At 40.4% G+C, this 19796-nt stretch overlaps 1 long non-coding RNA gene across 1 annotated transcript in view; it reads right to left on the reverse strand.

Moving 5' to 3' along the window:
- Window positions 1–18796: 18796 nt before the first annotated feature.
- LOC112403982 (uncharacterized) overlaps window positions 18797–19796 on the reverse strand; it is a 21645-nt gene continuing 20645 nt past the window's right edge. Inside the window, exon 3 of the long non-coding RNA XR_003004025.1 lies at window positions 18797–18902. This is a non-coding gene — a long non-coding RNA (uncharacterized LOC112403982). The remainder of the gene's footprint in view (window positions 18903–19796) is intronic.

Raw genomic sequence — 19796 nt, forward strand, 5'->3', positions numbered from 1 at the left:
CTCTGAGTTGAGCCACATTCCACTAAAAGCTGGATGTGGAAACCAAAGTAGGAATCAAATCCTCCATCCTTACATTTCATACCAATTTTAATAACAACTTCGATTTCTCTAGAGATTTTTTTCCTGTGACTTCCAAGCATCAAGTATTTATGGATTCATTGTTTAGTTAAGTCCAATTCAAACTCTTGCAACCTGGCTGCAACTTCTTTTTCAGCTTCTCAAGTTTCGTGTATCTTCCCACCCAGCCCTTCTCCACCCAGGAGTGCCGTGGGCTCCTTTCCTGTCAAAGTACATTCTGCACTTTCTCCTTAACTTTTGCTCCTGCTTCTCCTTGTGTTTGGAATACCCTTGAAGCTCACCCATCTGTTATTTGAAATTCTACTACTTCTTTAAAGCACAGCTCAGCGCAGGAGTTTACAATCTCCGTAAAAATTAGTCACAGCTTTTTTTCCCCCCCTGGGGCTCCCAAGCATGAGTTCACATCCTGACTCCACAACATATTCGTTGTGTGATCTTAAGAAAACTACTTAACCTCTCTGGGCCTCAGTTCTTCAACTGTAAAATAGGTATAATAACAACACCTATTTCACAGGAGTATTGGGAGGATTGAATAAATTGCTACCTTTAAAATACAGTAGTGATAATTGGTGCTCTACGAATGATTGCTAAGATTATTATTATTATTAATCTATTGTAGCATTTTTAACAGCCTAACTTATTTTTAACAGTCTAACCACTTTACATGAATGGCTCTCTAATTAAATAGCAATCTCCAGATAGGCAGGAATGTATCTGTTTTGTTAGCTACTATCCAGGTCTTCACTCTGTGCCTGGGACACAATAAATACTCAGTAGATATTTCTTAAATAAATTAATGCCTGCCCGTTAAATTGTGATTTCCTTGAGGCCAAGGACTTCTGTATGTTCAGAGCATTTCTTCATCACTTTATTTCAACATGTACAGAACCTAATGCAGTGCTGGTACCTTGTAGCACTCAGCACATACTTGCAAAAGTAAAGCAAGAGAAAAATAGGAAAGTTTTATCCGAAAGTGAATACTCTCCCTCTTCTGAGAGTTCAGGCAGACATGACTGGTGCTCTAGGGCTGTCATCCAAAATCTAACTTTGTTTTGAGCAGTTTATCTTGCAGAAATGTGGGGATCCCATGGCACTTCTTAAAAAGCCAAAAGAAAAGTGAAGGGTTTGCTGGGCAATCAAGCACCCTCCAGAAAACTGAGCACATAGGACTCTGCCCCTGCAAGGAAACAGAAGGCTGGAAGAAGGGTACAAGAAGGGGTAGTTGGCAAAGATCCCATTTGGACTTCGATTTGAGAGAAAGGAAAGATGAAAGAGTCCTAACTACCATTAAATCATGACCCCAAGACTGCATAAAAGCTAAAAATAGTTTCTCCAAAGAGGTAGTTTAATCTCGTTCTGTCCCCAAGACAAGTGGGAAGCCATTGATTCTACTTCTTCACTGTCGTTATTTGTTAGACTCTAACCAGGTCTCCAGGGAAAATAAAGCCTTTTAAAAACTCTCCTGTCCACTCTTTCCACCTCTTTGAACATTGTACCAGAGGTTCCAGAAAGGGCAATTAGGCAAGAAAAAAGAAATAAAAAGCATTCAAATTGGAAAGGAAGAAGTAAAACTATCTCAGTTTGCAGATGACATGATCTTGTATATAGAAAATCCTAAGGAATCCACTAAAAAACCATTTGAGCTAATAAGTGAGTTCAGCAAGGTTGCAAGATGCAAGAGAAATATACAAAAATCAATTATATTTCCATACACCAGCAATGAAAATTCTGAAAATGAAATTAAGAAAACAATTCCACTTATAATAACATCCAAAGGAATAAAATACTTAGACATACATTTAACAAAAGAAATGCAAGACTTGTACACTGAAAACAACAAAACATTGTTGAAAGAAGACCTAAATGAGTGGAAAGATGTCCATAGATTGAAAGACATAATATTGTTAAGATGACAATGCTCCTGCAATTGATCTGCAGATTCAATGCAATTCCTGTCAAAATCCTACTTGACTTCTTTTGCAGAAATTGACAAGTTGATCCTAAAATTCACATGAAAATGTAAGGGTCCTAGGATAGTCAACACAATCCTAAAAAAAGCAAAGTTATAGGACTCACACTTCCCTGTTTCAAAACTTACTACAAAGCTACAGAAATCAAGACAGTGTGGTACTGGCATAAAATCATATATATCAATGCAAAAGAATACAGTTGGGCTTCTACCTCACACCATACACAAAAAGTTAACTCAAAATAGATCATAGACTTAAAAGTAAGAGTTATAAAACTCTTAGAAGAAAATGTAGGAGTAAATTTTCATGACTTTGGGTTGCCAATGCTTTCTTAGCTATGACACCAAAAGCACAGCAGACAAATAAATGATAAATTGGACTGCTTCAATTATAAAATTGTAAATAATAATAAATAAATTTGTGCTGTAAACAATACCATCAAGAAAGTGAAAAGATTACTTATCAAATGAGAGAAAATATTTGCAAATCATATATCTGATAAAGAATTGTACCCAGAATATATAAAGAATTCTTACAACTTAATATGAAAAAGACAAATAATCCAGTTTAAAAATAGACAAAAGATTTGAATAGGTATTTTTTCAAAGAAGATCTACAAATGATCAATTAGCACATAAAAATATACTCAACACTACTAGTCCTTAGGGAAATGCAAATCAAAACCACAGTAAGATACTACTTAATGGCCACTAGGATGGCTAAAATAAAAAAGACAGACAATAAAAAGAGTTGGTGAGGATGTGGAGAAATCAGAACTTTCATACGTTGCTGGTGGGAATACAAAATAGAACAGTCATTTTGGAAAAATAGTTTGGCAGTTCCTCAAAAAGTCAAACACAGAGTTACCATATGACCAATTCCAACTCCTACGTATAGCCAAGAGGAATGAAAACATGTTCATACAAAAATTTGTACACGAATGTTCATAGCAGCGTTATTCGTAATAGCACAAAAGCAAAAACAACCCAATGTGTATTAACTGATGAATGGATAAGCAAAATATGGTATATCCATATAATGGATTATTATGCAGCAATAAAAATAAATGAAATCCTGATACATGCTACAACAGATGAACCTTAAAAACATTTTGCTAAGTGAAAGAAGATACAAAAGTCACATATTGTATGATTCCATATATATTAAATGTCCTGAATAGGCAAATCCATAGAAACAGAAATTAGATTAGTGGTTGGCTAGGGCTGGCAGCATTGGGCTATAGGGAGGAATGGGTATGATTACTAATGGATACAGCATTTCCTTTTCGGGTAATAAAAATATTCAAAACTTAGATTGTGGTGATGATTGCACAAGTCTGGGGATATCCTAAAACCCTTACCTTGTACACTTTAAATAGGTTAATTTTATGATATGTGAATTATATCTCAATAAAGGTGATAAATTTTTTTATTAAAGAGAAACTCATCAGGAAGAAATTCTCTACCAATAGAGACCCGGCTAAAAGGAGTTCAGTTAAGATGGGGTGGGGTGGGGGCAGGAATCAAGCTTTTCATCCAAGCACCAAGGTCTTTGTGAGAAGAGGTGCTTTCAGGGAAGCCAGTGGGGAGGGTTAAAGTCTGAACTACTCTTCGACCTGTAGAATCCGGAATCAGAGTCATTTTATTTCTAGAAAGAACACACACTTCAGGGAAAGAAGAGTGTATGAGAAATATCTCAGGGAGAGAGAATTTCACAGGAGGAGGAAATAAAATGTCTCCCCATTTCCATTCATCAATTTTATTGAACAAGAACTCTCAAAGATACAAACCCAGCTTCATATGAAATGGCTTAAATAGGCCACACAGGGCTTCCCTGGTGGCACAGTGGTTGAGAGTCCACCTGCCGATGCAGGGGACACGGGTTCGTGCCCCGGTCTGGGAAGATCCCACATGCCATGGAGCTGCTGGGCCCGTGAGCCATGGCCACTGAGCCTGCGCATCCAGAGCCTGTGGTCCTCAATGGGAGAGGCCACAGCAGTGAGAGGCCCACGTACTGCAAAAAAAAAAAAAAAAATAGGCCACACAGCTGATCCCACTGATCAGCTGGCAACCTTGTCCTACAGTCCCTGAAGAATCCCTCACAGTTACAAAAAGCTCATCTGGTTCAGTGGCAGTAGCAATGTCTGCTTATTTCTTGTCTATCCCTTGTTGATAGACCCCAAGGGTTGTTGATAGCAGTCTCATGGGCTGAATTAGTTTCAGCTACCACGTGTTTATGTAGTGCCCTGTATGTTGGAGGAGGTCATCAAAAGGATGTGACTGCTGGCTGACCCTTCAGGTGGACCCGGGCAATTGGAGGTTCCTCACTCCCTTCCCTGTCCTTGGAGTGTACACTCTGCCTACCTTTCCCTCAGTAGGAGCTGTTCCAAGGATGCAGCCTTGAGAGAGTAGGGTGTTGTGGAACCCATCTGGACTGAATATGTGACTGAACCCAGTTAAGACCTCTATATAAACTTTTAAGATTCTAGTGCGGGGGTATGGAGACTTATTCATCTCGCCTCCGCCCAAGACAAACGTTGTAAATACGTCCCCTTGCTTATTAAACCTGCCACCTACCAATTTGGAGAGGTTGGCCTCTTTCTTCATTCTCTCCTTGCCCTCTGTGTAAGGGGGCCCATTTGCAAACCAACCCTGTCGACTTGGGGGGAAAAAAATTGAACACGCATACTGCTAAAGCTGGGGTTTCACAGCAGCAAAGATGCAGCCACGGGACCAGCTGTTCCAAGTATGTGACAGACCCAAGAGGAGATCATGAATTACATCTCCTCCGGGATGGGGTTTGAGGTATGAATTGGGGAAAGAACTAGAATAATATTCCCTTACCACACCAAAATAATGGAAAGAGGTTAGCAAAGTTTCCATAGAAGACAGTACAGCAAAGCTGCGCAAAGTACATCAAAAGTAGTGGGATAAAGATCTAAAACAAAACAGAGCAGACCACTTAACTTCAAGTCATATAAACCAACAAGCCATAAACACCTCCTACATTTTGTACATGAACTAGCTTCAGCGAAATGAACTCCCTGTCTTTGAGAAGCTGGTCTAAATTTTTTTTCTTTAATTTACAAAGACAATACTATGCTGTAGTTGACTCTGTAGCAAAAATTTCTTTTCCCAGGGAAATAGCCGAGGTGTACATTAGCATTGCATCTGATAATATGAAATATATGATCAGCACTTAGAAAGAGGGACAGATAGAACGTCGGAATTTGTGGCTGATAAAAAGGAATGCTGGGTAGTCAAGAGACAGAAAGCAACAGAGAAGGAACCTAGGATGCCAGTTCAACTCGATAAAATCAGAGCATTTCATACCAGAAAGGATCCTGTATCTTGTTTTTCAATCCCCTTATGTTGCAGCTGAAAAAAACTGAGCCTTAAAGGGATGAAGCTATGAAAGGACTGGTCTGAGCTCACACAGATAGTAGCAGGGTTGGAATCTGAAATGACGTCTTCTGACTCTCTCCTTATGAAGCCAGCACTTTTGCCTTCACACTGTTTCCTCCCAGGAGCAAGTCAAGAAAAGCCTAGGAACCAAAGGACCAAAGCAGCAACGAGGGATCCTCTCCTTACCATTACTATGGCAGGCGAGAGATCTGGGAGTCAAAGGCAAAGAAAGAGTAGGCTATGAGGTCTGTATTACTTAGCTCACGTTGCCAGAACAAAATAGATAGACTGGGTGACTTACACAACAGGAACTTATTTCTCATAATTCTGGGAGCTGAGAAGTCCAAGGTTAAGATGCTAGCAGATTCCGTTCCAGGAGGAAGAGTTTCTTCCTGGCTTGGAGACGACTGCCATCTTGCTGTGTCCTCACCTCTCAGAAAAAGAGAGCTCTGGTCTCTCTTCCTATAAGGACACAAATCCCATCATGGGGACCCCATTCTCAGGAACTCATCTAAACCTAATTACCTATCAAAGACATCACATTGGAGGTTGGGGCTTCAATATATGAATTTGGGGGGCGGACACAAACATGCAGTCCACAACAAGGTCTCAGGGGTCCAAGCAAGAGAAGACCCCAAACACAAGAGAGCAAGTTGAAAAAGAAAGGAAAAATGATGAAATAATAATGGGTTGCCCTGGACTTCCCTGGTGGTGCAGTGGTGAAGAATCCACCTGCCAATGCAGAGGACACAGGTTCGATCCCTGGTCTGGGAAGATCCCACATGCCGCGGAGCAACTAAGCCCGCGAGCCACAACTACTGAAGCCCGCGTGCCTGGAGCCCGTGCTCCGCAACAAGAGAAGCCACCACAATGAGAAGCCCACTGCAGTGAGAAGCCCGCGCACTGCAATGACAAGCAGCCCCCGCTCACTGCAACTAAAGAAAGCCTGCACGCAGCAACGAAGACCCAACGCAGCCATAAATAAATAAATAATTTAAAAGAATCTTAAACCAAAACTAGAAAACAAAAGTGTTGTCCTTAGTCCTCTTTCACACCTCCTGCTGAGATGGGGAGGATAAAGAGAGGTCATACAGAGGGAAGACTGAAGCTAGATAGAGAGTGTAAGCACCATAGGTGGTCCCTGATGCGCCAGCAGTGCCGTAATGGTAAGAGACCTTCACTGGAGTCAGTTAATAGAGGGTCAAAGCTCAGCTCCACCACTGAGGATCTTGGGACATCTTGACAGCTTGGAACATCTCAACTGCCAAATGAAGATACTGATAACCTGACTACAGGGTGGTTATAAAAACTAAATGAGAAAAAAAAAAAAAAACTAAATGAGGTAATGTTTATAAAACTACTTTGCAAATTGTGGAGAGCTGTGTAGGTTAGGCTGAATGTTAGGACAGTTATGGGACCATGCTAGTGTTACAGATACAAAAGGAGTAGAAAGCATGGTTTCTGATCTCCAGTATCTTGTGATCCTATAAGTATAAATAAGGCTTACAAACATGAAGAGCCTTTAGGATAGCACATGGCTGCACAGGGTTGATCACGGATCTCATCTTGTCCATTGCAGGTGACTCCGTTATGGCTGCTGTGTCTGGCTAGCTGGTAGGGTGGCTTTAAGGAAGTTTATTTGCCAGAAGCCTGCGGTGCCTTATACGAGAGACCTCCTCCTAGGGGAATATGGAATCAGGCATGACAGGCACTCCAGGAATTAGTGCCTTGGTCACCTGTGTGGAGTGTGGTTGTTACTACTCAAATGCAACTCTGCCCTAAACACTTAGCTGAAGATCCAGGCCTCAGAGAAAAGACAAGTCTGTGGACATTGAAAAGAGCTGTTTGCCTATCTCTATAACACACTGGAGCTCAAACAACATGCTTTGGGACCACTCTCTGAGTGTATAACACAAAAGAGTGATAGAAATTATTCCCTACCCTGCTGCAGACCATGTGCTCCTTTGATACCCAGTAGACACCCAGTGGAGCAATGGGAAAGACCCAGAGAACCCGGAAGAGAGAGCAGAGTCATGGCAGTGCCAGCCTGCAGAGGTGTCAGTTTCCAGCAAGGACTGCAGCACAATAACTGAATGCGACAGTGTGTGTATTGTTGCCATCAGAGCGGTGACAGTCCCTAGCAGAAACTGCCATGCCAGGCAGCATGGTCGGAGGCAGTGTTCATAGCTCAGCTTAGAGCAGCAGCAGCTCTTGATCAAGCATTGTGGATATTTTGGGAATGAAGGATGTTAGGTAGCCTATGGAGCATCCAGGAACATTGGGGTGGGGGTGGGATTTGCAGAGGGATGAAGCCCCTATATTATCAGGTGAGCGGTAAAAGGCCAGCAAAAAAGTTCATGTAATACGGTCATTTCAGATAACAAAAACGGTCAGTAGACTGGAATCACTGACATCACAGAGGAGGTGGCCACCGGACCTTGAAGTTGTTCACCGTGCATGTTTAAATATTGAAAGATGCCTCTTAGCCCACAAGTCATAGAGCAAACATTCAACTATTAATTCTCCAACACCCAAAGTGCCAAGTGAGTTTTAAAAGAGCCCTTTTTAACACCACTGTTCCAGACTAAGAGGTAGCAAGTCTACCTCGCAGGTAATTCTTGCCATTTGCCTATACCCGGAGAAGCTGCTGCCTCTGCTTTTTCCAAAGAAAGCCTTCTCTGTGTTCTCCCTTGCCCCAGGGACCCAAAGGAGACAGAGGCTCCTTAGCTCTACCCCTGGTGAATAGGTTGGTTGAGTCTCTCACGTCTCCCAAAAAAGTCAGAAACAAGTGGTAGCTGGTGATACAATAGATCTAGATTATGCATAGCCCTTGCCCACTGAAGAGTCCCCGCAAAGATGGTCGCCAGTGTTGCTTAGGGAACCTGCAGCAGTAAATCTCAAGTGGTGTGGTGGTTGCCATAGGCAACACTCTATCTTCCCTGAAAACAAGAGGCAGGTGTTCCCTTTGCATCTTTAATACATTGGGGATGAAGCTATGGAGGTAGGGAGAAAAATTGATTGTCCTTAATCCTGAATTTATTTTAAAGGTGACTAGTCAGTGAATTGGAAGCCGAATCTCCTTTAGGATTTCCTATGGTGGAAAGGACTTTTCAGTCTCCTGTTTTGGAGGAGAGACAATAACCAGCGATCTAGCTAAGTTACAAGTAAATCAAATGAAACTTAATGATGATAATAAAAGTTTCAAAGTTTATAAGCTTGTTTCCTGAATGTAACCAAAGAAAAGGGTGTAAAATCAGTGGTTCTTAACCTTTAGTGCCCCTAATATTCAGCTAGGAAATTTGCCTCAGGAATTCTAAATCAATAAGTCTTAGTTGAGGCATAGGCGGTGGCACCCTTATTTACTCTTCTTTCCACCACTATCAAGAGTTTGCAAGCAACTTATTCAACTGAAACTTTGGAGCCTTCAACAGACTTGTTGAAATGATTGGGGAAAAGCTAAGAAATTCATAAAACATAGGAGCCTGAAGACACGATTTTCTCCTTGAATGCTGATCCTTTCACTGATAAACTCCTTCCCTGTCCCAAGATCCTACCACTTCTGAGATTGGGAGAAGTTTGGAATATACCTAGAGCAAAAGAGATGAAACAGCTGTTGGCAGGATTTTACCAGTTCATTCTTCCTATTGCTATAGAATAGCTACTCTCTGGGCTACAGATCCTAGAAATGGTGAAGAGGAGAAAATTAAGAGTCCCAGTTGGGCTTCAGGTACCAGTCCTCCTCTAAGCATGGAAAGGTAAATTTCAGGCTTCTGGTGGTTGTATATACTGCCCTGATGGCCTTCAAATCACAAAGCCCTTGATCAAATTATTGTAAGATCAATTCTGACCACATCCTCTACTTAATTCTGGTTGCTGGTTATCTTAGCTCAGACTGCCATAACAAAACACCAGAGACTGGATGACTTATACAACAGAAATTTTTGAAGTTGATTTATAGTTGATTTACAATGTTTGCGGTGTACAGCAAGGTGATTCAGTTATATATGTATACATATATGTGTGTATATATGTATATTCTTTTTCAGATTCTTTTCCATTATAGGTTATTACAAGATATTGAATACAGTTTCCTGTGCTATACAGTAGGTCCTTGTTGTTTATCTATTTTATATATAGTAGTGTGTATCCGTTAATCCCAAATTACCAATTTATCCCTCTCCCTCCCTTTCCCCTTTGGTAAGCATAGTTTGTTTTCTATGCCTGTGAGTCTATTTCTGTTTTGTAAATAAACTCATTTGTATCATTTTTTTTAGATTTCACATATAAGTGATATCACATGATATTATACAACAGAAATTTATTTCTTACTATTCTTGAGGCTGGAAGTCCAAGATCAAGGTGCCTGTATGGTCAGGTTCTGGTGAGAGCTCTCTTCCTGGTTTGGAGAAGGCAGCCTCCTGGCTGTGTCCTCACATGGCAAAAAGCAAGGGAGCTCTGGTCTCTTCTTTTTCTTATAAGGACACTAATCCAATCATGGGATCCTACCCGAATGACTTCATCTAAACCTAATCACTTCCCAAAGGTCTATCTCCAAATAGCACATTGGGGGTTAGGGCTCCAACGTGTGAATTTGTGGGGAACACAAATATTTAGTCCATAACATTGGTTGATTGCTTTATTTTATTTTTTAAATTCTCGGAGTCCCATTCTGCCCAGGACACTTCCCCCTTTCTCTACCTTTTTATTACGAAAAATTTCAAACACAGAAATGTAAAGAGAATAGTACAATGATCCCTTATTTGCCTATATTCCAACTCAGTTATCACCTCTCTGCCTCTCTTTTTTCATTGGTCCCAACCTCCAACACAACAAGACAAGTACTTTCTATGAAGACAGAAGCTGTGTTTATTTGGCATCCCTAGGATCAGGTAAAATGGCTGGCTCATGGGCACTTACTAAGTTGTTGCCGAATCAGTCCACTATGAAGATGACACTGTGCAAATGTGCTAGATGTTACGGGAGGTGCCAAGATAAATTAGACCCAGTTCCCGCCCTCAAGGAGTTTATAATCTAGAGGGGAAGTAATGGAGTCCACCTCACGCTGGGTGAAAACTACCTGCCAGATACAGAAAGTGTATCTGTGTAAGATACCTAGGTATCTATTCCCTGGGGCACAGTCAGACTCTAATCAAGGAGTTACTCTTCCTACCAAAGGAAAAGAGTCTTATTTTCCTCATCTCTACAAGAGAGGTGGCAAGAACACCAAGGGCTCAGATAAGCGCTCAAAACAGAAACCTGCAGGGTCAGACAAATGAAAAGAGAACTCATTCCCGGGAAGTGGGCATTTCACAAGAAGTGACAATATGAGCAAACCTCTTCTGAAAGAAGGTGGCCAGGAGTTGGGTACCAAAAAGGAATGGTAAGCAATTGCAGATGAGGAGCTGGAGAATTGTCCACTAACAATAAGGGCCCTGATGCAAGAGGTCACATCCTAACCTAGATCGGATGGGACAGGAATAGCAGAGTCGCATAGAAAGTGGAGCAGGAGAATCTGAAAGAGATGGGCAGAGGAGACCAGAAGTCTTCAAGTCATAACTGCTTAAAGACCTCAGTAAGAAAAGAACTAGAAATTACTATAAGAACGCTACTCTAAACTAGCTTTTAGTAGGTCGCAAACAATCTTGTTCAAGTTAACTCTGTGAATTGTATTATGTTTCTCATTCCAGGTTATGAGTTCATTCTAAATAAAATCCTTAACAAACATGCCCTTAAGAAGGTTTATTTCCATCAGGGAGTGCCCCACATAGTGCTAAGACATGTATTCATACAGATGCAATGCCAGATGCCCACAGAAGACACAGGTGAAGTATTATGGAATCTCAGAGGAAGGAGAAATTTTCTTTTCAGCAGTTACAATCAGGGAAGCTTTGTGGAAATGGATATTTCAATTGGATCTTGAGAGATGGGTGAGATATGGACACATATGGGAGATCAGAACAGGACATTTCTTAAAAATAGCCACCTTTTTGTTTGTTTGGTTGTTGCTTTGTTTTTAATACAAACTACGTACAATTTTCAAATTTAGAAACTGGTAATAACCTTAACCAGTGTGGCTAAGAAATGAGTTTGGATGCAGTTCCAGATCTTCTGTGTACCACCCTGGGCTCATTTCCTCCCTGTTTAGTTGGAATGTTTTCTTGGCTCAGAATTCTGAATTTTATGCGTTTACTCAAAATTCAGTCTATATTGGACCCGCTCCCATTCCCACCATCACTCCCTCAAATCCAGGTGTGTTCTCTTCCTTAGCTTTGTCAATGCACATGGGATGATATGTATACGATAAATACAGAAAGACACATTAGGGGATTTGCTTGTTTGTTTTTAATCAATAGACTAATTTTTTGAGCAGTCAGGTTTACAGAAAAACTGAGCAGAAAGTACACAGTTCCCAAATACCCCTTACCACTCCCGCACCCACATTTCCTATTTTATTAACATCATGCTTTAGTGTGGTACATTTGTTACAATTGATGAGCCAATATTGACACATTATTATTAACTAAGGTCTGTGTATGTATGGTCCATAGCTAAGGTCTGTGTATGTACGGTCCACACATCTCCAAATGTATAATGACATGTATCCACCATTACAGTATCATACAGAATAGTTTCACTGCCCTAAAAATTCCCCTATGTTCCACCTATTCATTCCTTCCTCCACACCCCAACCAGTGATCTTTTTACTGTTTCCATAGTTTTGCCTTTTATAAATGTCCTATAGTTAGAATCCTATAGTATACAGCCTTTTCAGATTGACTTCTTTCACTTAGTAATATGCATTTACGTTTCTTCTGTCTTTTCATGTCTTGATAGCACATTTCTTTTCAGTGCTGAATAATATTCCATTGTCTGGATATACCACAGTTTGTTTATTCGCTCACCTACTGAAGGACATCTTGGCTGCTTCCAAGTTCTGGCAATTATGAATAAAACTGCCTTAAATATTCATGTGCAGGTTTTCACGTGGACTTAAGTTTTCAACTCATTGGATAAATTCCAAGGAGCATGATTGCTGATTGCTGGATCATATGGTAAGAATTTGTTTCATTTTGTAAGATACCACCAAACTGTCTTCCAAAGTGGCTGTACAGTTTTGAATTCCCGCCAGTAATGAATGAGCGTTCCTATTGCTGCACATCCTTGCCAGCATTCGGTGTTGTCAATGTTCTGGATTTTGACCCTTCTAATAGGTGTGTAGTGGTATCTCGTTTTATTTGCAATTCCCTAGTGATATATGATGTGGAGCATCTTTTCACCTGAGTATTTGCCATGTGTATGTTTTCTTTCGTAAGGTGTCTGTTCAGATCTTTTGCCCATTTTTAAATTGGGTTGTTCGTCTTCATGTTATTGAGGGCATTTGTTTTTGTTTTACAAAACAAAATGAGATTATGTGTTTCTATCTTGCTTTTCTCACTTAGTACATGTGGAAATCCCTCTAAATCAACTGGCATAGATCTAATACATTCTTTTTCATGATTGGGTAACATTCCATGGTATGAATGGTCCACAGTTTATTCAAACATTCCCTGTGGATGGTTATTCCCCTTGCATCTGGTTCTTGCCATTACAAACAATGCTGCAGAGCATACCCTTGAGCTTATTTCCTCCCACCCTGGTGCTTTTATTTCTGTTATGAAAGGAGGATTTAGTTGGTGGCTAGGAGTACAAGTCCTGAATTCAGACAGCCTAGATTTGAAACCTAGCTCTTTACTTATGATCTGTGTCTCCTTGAGCAAGTCACCTGATCTCTCTGTGCCACGGGTTCTTCATTACTCCCTATAAAACAAGGATAATAATACCTCACAGGGTTGTTGTGAGGATTAAATAAGATAATATATTATTGTGCATGGAACAGAACCTGGCACAAAATAAGTACTCAATAAGTGTCACCCTTGACTGTTTACAAGATAGATTCCTGGCAGTGGGATTGCTTGCTTGAAGGGTATGTACATTAAAAATATGTTTTTTTACTGATTCAATCTTTTTATTTTTTTAAATTTTATTGACATATAGTTGATTTACAATGTGTTAATTTCTACTGTACAACAAAGTGATTCACTTATACATATGTATACATACTTTTTCATATTCTTTTCCATTATGGTTTATCACAGGATATTGAATATAGTTCCCTGTGCTATAGTAGGAACTTGTTGTTTATACAGCATTTTAAATTCTAACAGATGTTTCCATATTGCTTTCAAAAAGTCAACAACGTTCATATTTCCACCACCATGAGAGTCCTTCCTTTCTATGTCACTGTCAGCAGTAGGCAGTATTACTCTTTTTAGTTCTTGCCAACTTGATAGGTATAAATGACAGCATTGTGCTTGAATTTGCATTTCTCTGACTGCTGGGAAGATGAGCATCTGTTTATATGTTTTCTTGTCATTTGTATTTGCTCTTCTGTGAATTGTCCATTTATATCTTTTGTCCACTTTTCTATGTGTTGTCTTTTTGTTACCACATTGTGAAAATTCTTTACATTTATAGGTCTTAGTCCTTATACGTTCTTTGTATTGCAGAAACTTTTCTTGGGACTTCCCTGGTGGTCCAGTGGTTAAGAATCCACCTTCCAGTGCAGGGGACATGGGTTCTATCCCTGGTCGGGGAACTAAGATCTCACACGCCAAGGGGCAACTAAGCTCGCGCATGGTAACTACTGAGCCCGCGTACTCTGGAGCCTGTGCACCACACCTAGCGAGAAGCCTGTGCGCCGCAGCAAAGATCCCACATGTCACATCTAAGACCCAATGCAGCCAAATAAATAAATAAATACTAAAAAAAAAAAAAACAACTTTTCTTAATATATTAACAGTCTCTTTGTTTATGGAAACAGTTTTTGGGGTTTTATTGGTATTGTTAAATCTATTCTTTTATAGCTCCTGGGTCTCCTGTCTTGATTTACAGGTTACATAACATTTAGTGTGTGTGTGTGTGTGTGTGTGTGTGTGTGTGTGTGTGTGTGTGTGTGTAGGTGCCTAAATTTTCTTCTATAATTTTAATTGTTTACATTTAAGCAGGGGTTTTTTTGCATATGATGTGAGGTAATGATCAAACTTCATTTTCCCTCTAGGCCATTTATTAAAGCCACTTTTCTCCGATAAGTTCAACTAGCATTTTTATTTTGTTTTGTTTTGTTTTGTTTTTTTTGCGGTACGCGGGCCTCTCACTGTTGTGGCCTCTCCCATTGCGGAGCACAGGCTCCGGACGCGCAGGCTCAGCGGCCATGGCTCATGGGCCCAGCCGCTCCGCGGCATGTGGGATCTTCCCAGACCGGGGCATGAACCCGTGTCCCCTGCATCGGCAGGCGGACTCTCAACCACTGTGCCACCAGGGAAGCCCCCAACTAGCATTTTTAATATAAAAAAAATATTTTTTTTGATATATTTCTGGATAATCTATTCTGTTCTATTTTATTACAGAGGCTTTATAATATAAATATCTATTATGGCTACTTTATCACTGTTGTTCTTTTTCATAATTTTCTCGGCTATTTTTAAACATTTTTTTCTTCCACATAAACTTTAAGATAGTCTAATCAAAATTAAAAACCCTGTTATAAAATATCACAAAGTTTGCAACTATCTCCAACAAAGTATACATATTCATATATATACTATCTTCCAAAGGTATACACACAAACACACATACTTTTTCACTGCACCATTTGCAGTGCACATTATATTCTAATATATTCTAACACATGGGTAATTTTATTTTCATATGGGAAGCAGATGAGGATATATTTATTTTAATATGCAAATGTGACAAAATATTAACAATTGTTGAATCTAAGGTGTTCATTTGGTTGCTTGAACTATTCTTGCAGCTTTTCTGTAAGTTTAAATTCTTCTAAATAATCAATTTATATTTATTTATTTTATATTATTTTATATATATTAATTATTATATTATTATAATAAATAATCTGGGAATGTAGATTGGGGGATAAGGCCAATAAAATAAAGCCGTAAGCTGCTAATTATTTAAGCTGGGTGATAGGGACATAAGGGCTCACTATATTTCTCTATTTTGTATATTTTTAAAATAAGAATGTAATATTTTTTTAAAAATTGAAGTGGGATTTTCATTGGAATTCCATTTAAATCATGTAGTAAGTTGGTGACATCTTAGTTGTGTTAAGTCTTCCCATCCAAGAGCATGGTAGATCTTTCCTTTTATTCAGGTCTGGTTTTAGGTCCTCTGGTAAGATTTCTCTTAGGCTTCAGATTGGTCATTCATTGTTCCAATAAGTATTTGCTTAGGTTCTTACCACAGGCTAGGCACTGTTCTAGAGGCTTGGCATCCATCAGTGAGCAAGACAAAGATCTCTGTCTTTTTGAAGCTTAATACTAATGAGGGGAATCCAACAATAAACTATAAAAGTAATAAAGAAATAATATAATACGGTGGAAAGTGACAAATGTGATGGATAAAAGTAAAGTACAGCAGGATAAAGAATTCAATTGTGCAGGGAATGGGTGGTCAGCAAAAGCTTTATTGATGGTGGTGACATTGAATAAAGACTTGAAGGAGGTGAGGGAGTTAGCCGAAAAGAAACTGGAAGAAAAATATTTGAGGAAGAGGGAAAATGTTTGTATGCTGAAAAGAATTATCTGATAAAGAGTGAAAAGTGATGACTACTAGGAAGGAGAAAGGACAATTGCTGGAGTGATGTCCTTCATTAGATGACAGCGATGGAATCTATGGTGCAGGTGGAGGGACTGACTTAAGGCAGGAGCACAGAGAGTTCACCTATGATCATAGGTAGGAAGGTGGAGAGGTGTGGTGTTGGGAGTGTATGAAAGTCTTCTGGTTGCTTCAACTTTCTCAGTAAAATAGGGGGCAAGGTCATGATTTGGATGGGAGTTAAGACATTTTGAGGAGAGAGAAGCTATGAAATTCTCATCCAGAAGAGTGGATGAATGAATGAACTAGGGGTATATACCATCGTTGCTGGGCAGCACTGAAACTCACTTGAAGTTCATGGGACCAGTTAGCTAGGCTATGTTTTTTCTCCAGCCACTTTCAGCTGCTCAGAGCAAGTGAAAAGTTTTTATGTATCTAGAGTTGTGGTTATTACCAAATAAATATGATTATATACATGGATTTGAATATAGTGATTGATCATGGAATTTAAGTTAGGTCAAGAAAGGAGAAAGGCCACAAAGGGAATAAGGTATAGTGAAAAGACAGTAGGAGGACAGGAGGTCCTGGGGGATTAAAGAATTGCAGGTGTCAGGGTACTGAAAAGAGTGTGGGGTCAGAAAAGAGTGACAGTTGGTTAGAGAGGGAAATGCATGGCCATGATGAAAGGTTGTAGTTATTGGTAAAATAAGATGGAGGATTTCCCTGGTGGTCCAGTTGTTAAGACTCGGAGCTTCCACTGCCAGGGGAACGGGTTCAATCCCTGGTTGGGGAAGTTCCACATGCTGCATAGTGTGGCCAAAAAAAACCCGATGGAAATAGGGTGGAGGACAATATTAATGGAGGAGAGGATGTCAAGGAATTGAGAGGTAGGATGTTAGAAGGATTGTCTACATGTGTATTGAGATTACCAAGAATTAAGAGGAGGAATTCTGGAGAGTAAGCCAGGAGCTAAAACAGTAAAAACTACCGCAGAAAGAGTTGAATGGTTGCCACTGAGACCCTATAGCCTGAAAAGCTGAAAATATTTGCTCTCTGGCTCTTGGCAGAAAAAGTGTGTCAATTTCTTCTTTAAAGTCTTGTTCATAAAACTGCAGGGGTGGGACTTCCCTGGTGGCACAGTGGTTAAGAATCTGCCTGCCAGTGCAGGGAACATGGGTTTGAGTCCTGGTCTGGGAAGGTCCCACATGCCACGGAACCGCTAAGCCCGTGCACCACAACTACTGAACCTGCACTCTAGAGAGCCTTCAAGCCACAACTACTGAGCCCCCATGCCACAACTACTGAAGCCTGCAAGCCTAGAGCCCGTGCTCTGCAGCAAGAGAAGCCACCGCAATGAGAAACCTGCACACTGCAATGAAGAGTAGCCCTTGCTCGACACAACTAGAGAAAGCCCACGCGCAGCAACGAAGACCCAATGCAGCCAAAAATAAATAAATAAATAAATTTATTTATTTAAAAAACTGCAGGGGTCACATCATCCAACGTGGGAAGAGAAAATGGGTTTTCCTCCTCCTCTCAAATAATATTCTGATCCAAGTAGACTAGCATTGACCAAATACCCTGTGTTCTGTGGCTTTTCTCTTTATTTTCTTCATTGCCCTGGTGGTTTTATCCCACTCTGTAGATGAGACACTGATGCTCAGAAAGGTCCCAAGGTGAGTAAGCATTGAGGTCGGTATTCATCATTAGACTGCCTCTCTTGGAAAGGCAAAAAAGATAATAAAAGCATTTCAGTTTATTACAATACCATAGGTGGCCTTATTGCATCTGTGAGTTGAACTGATAGATATGCAGTTCCTTCTTTGACATCTAAAAGTAAAGGAAATAAAACTAATGACATTGAAAGTAAAAAAGTAAAGAAATAAAATAAAATAGTAAATACATGAGGTGGGTATATTGGGATGAGAAGAATATCAGAAGATGCCCAAAGCTATTACAGAGAGTGGGTGATGTCTGAAAACATGAGATTCTGAGCTTGGGGTTATCAGGGAGGAAAGACTGAGAATGATCTGAAAATAGCAGGACACCTACCTGATGTCCAGGCCCAATAATATGACAGTCGTGGGAGTATATACATACAGCCACCACTTTAAATGCAAAAAGATGAAGGGAATGTTCAAGAAATATTTGAGAATATAGGTGATTTTGCTGATAATGGATCATAAAATTTAGAGTAAATAGTGGAAGAATTTTAGGATTTGGGAGGGGTGGGGGGGAACCGAGTAGGGGATATGCCAATCTTTATGGGGCTTCCAATGTGGGATATGGGGTGTCATGGAAGAACCCCAACCTCATTGAGAAAGGCAAGAAGTAACAAGACTCCAAAGGTGATAACTAGGCAAGCAAGCAGGTTGGTCTGCCACAACTCCTTGGTGGCTAAAAGTTGACATTGAAACTTAATGGATCAGAGCAAAACAGTTTCTTAGAGCACAGCAAACAGCAGGAGTATCAGCCTAACTGTGCTGATTCCCCTTGCCCTTAGGCCCCACAGGATGATATAATAGGCCCAGATGGATGCTGCACATGCAGTGGCTTGTGCCACAGCTAAGAATTTCAGGTCCAAGCCTCAGTATCTTTTATAGTAAGCAGCAGACAAGCCAGCCCGCCTCCCCGCAGAAGGTACAGTTGAGCAAGCAGACAGCAGTCACACCGTGGTCACCTTGAGCTACTTAGTTGCTCCTCTGACTATCGAAACTGCTCAATAACATGGGATAAGTCTCGCAGTTGGTACCCTCTGCAGGGATGTCCAGGACCCACAAGGGATTGCCTCTCCCAACTTCATGGTGATTGATATAAACAGAGATAAAAAAACATAATGGGATTAGTTCCAAGGGATTCAAGGCAGAAGTTCAAGTCTGTTCAGTGTGGTTAGGGAATAAGGAGTGGTGGGTGTCTGGGTATTATTTTTTACCCCTGTTAATAGAGGCAAGGAAGTCTAGGGATTCAAGATCTCAGTCCCAGTTCATGTACCCCTCTTGTTCTCTGATGATGTAGGTAGAAAGCCTGATGGAAGGGGAAGGTTATAATCAAGTTCTCAGGAGCTCAGGTTCACTCTTGGCCCTGTTGGTGGAGGGGCACATTTACACCAGATGCAGAATCCACTTTGATACCTGCTGAAGGAGCTGGGATTTCTCAGGAAACCAGGGGTTAGTCTAGGGTTAGAAATCCCCTCTTTGATCACATGATGTGAATAGAAGACCTGAGAGCTGTGTGGTCTTAGTTCAGTGCATGGACCAGTTACACAGTCACACCCTGCACTCTCTATTTTTTTTTGGCCATGCCACACGGCTTATGGGATCTTAGTTCACTGACCAGGGATAGAACCTGGGCCCACAGCAGTGAAAGCCAGTGAAAGCGTGGAGTCCTAACCACTGGGCCGCCAGGGAATTACACCCCCTCTGCTCTCTTGATGTTGGGGTAAAAGAATTCATGGAGACATGGTCTTAATCCCTACATACCAGTTCACTCAGACTCCTATTGGGGAAGGGCAAACTTGTTTCTTCAGTCTTTGTCTTTTTTTTTTTTTTGGATTTTTTATATATATATATATATATATAATATATATATATATATATAATATAATATATATAAAACACAAAATTCACCATTTTAGCTTTTTTTTTTTTTTTTTTTTTTGTGGCACGCGGGCCTCTCACTGTTGTGGCCTCTC

Source organism: Neophocaena asiaeorientalis, unplaced genomic scaffold (genome assembly GCF_003031525.2).
Source record: "Neophocaena asiaeorientalis asiaeorientalis breed wild unplaced genomic scaffold, Neophocaena_asiaeorientalis_V1.1 scaffold479, whole genome shotgun sequence".
Classification (NCBI taxonomy): Eukaryota; Metazoa; Chordata; class Mammalia; order Artiodactyla; family Phocoenidae; genus Neophocaena; species Neophocaena asiaeorientalis.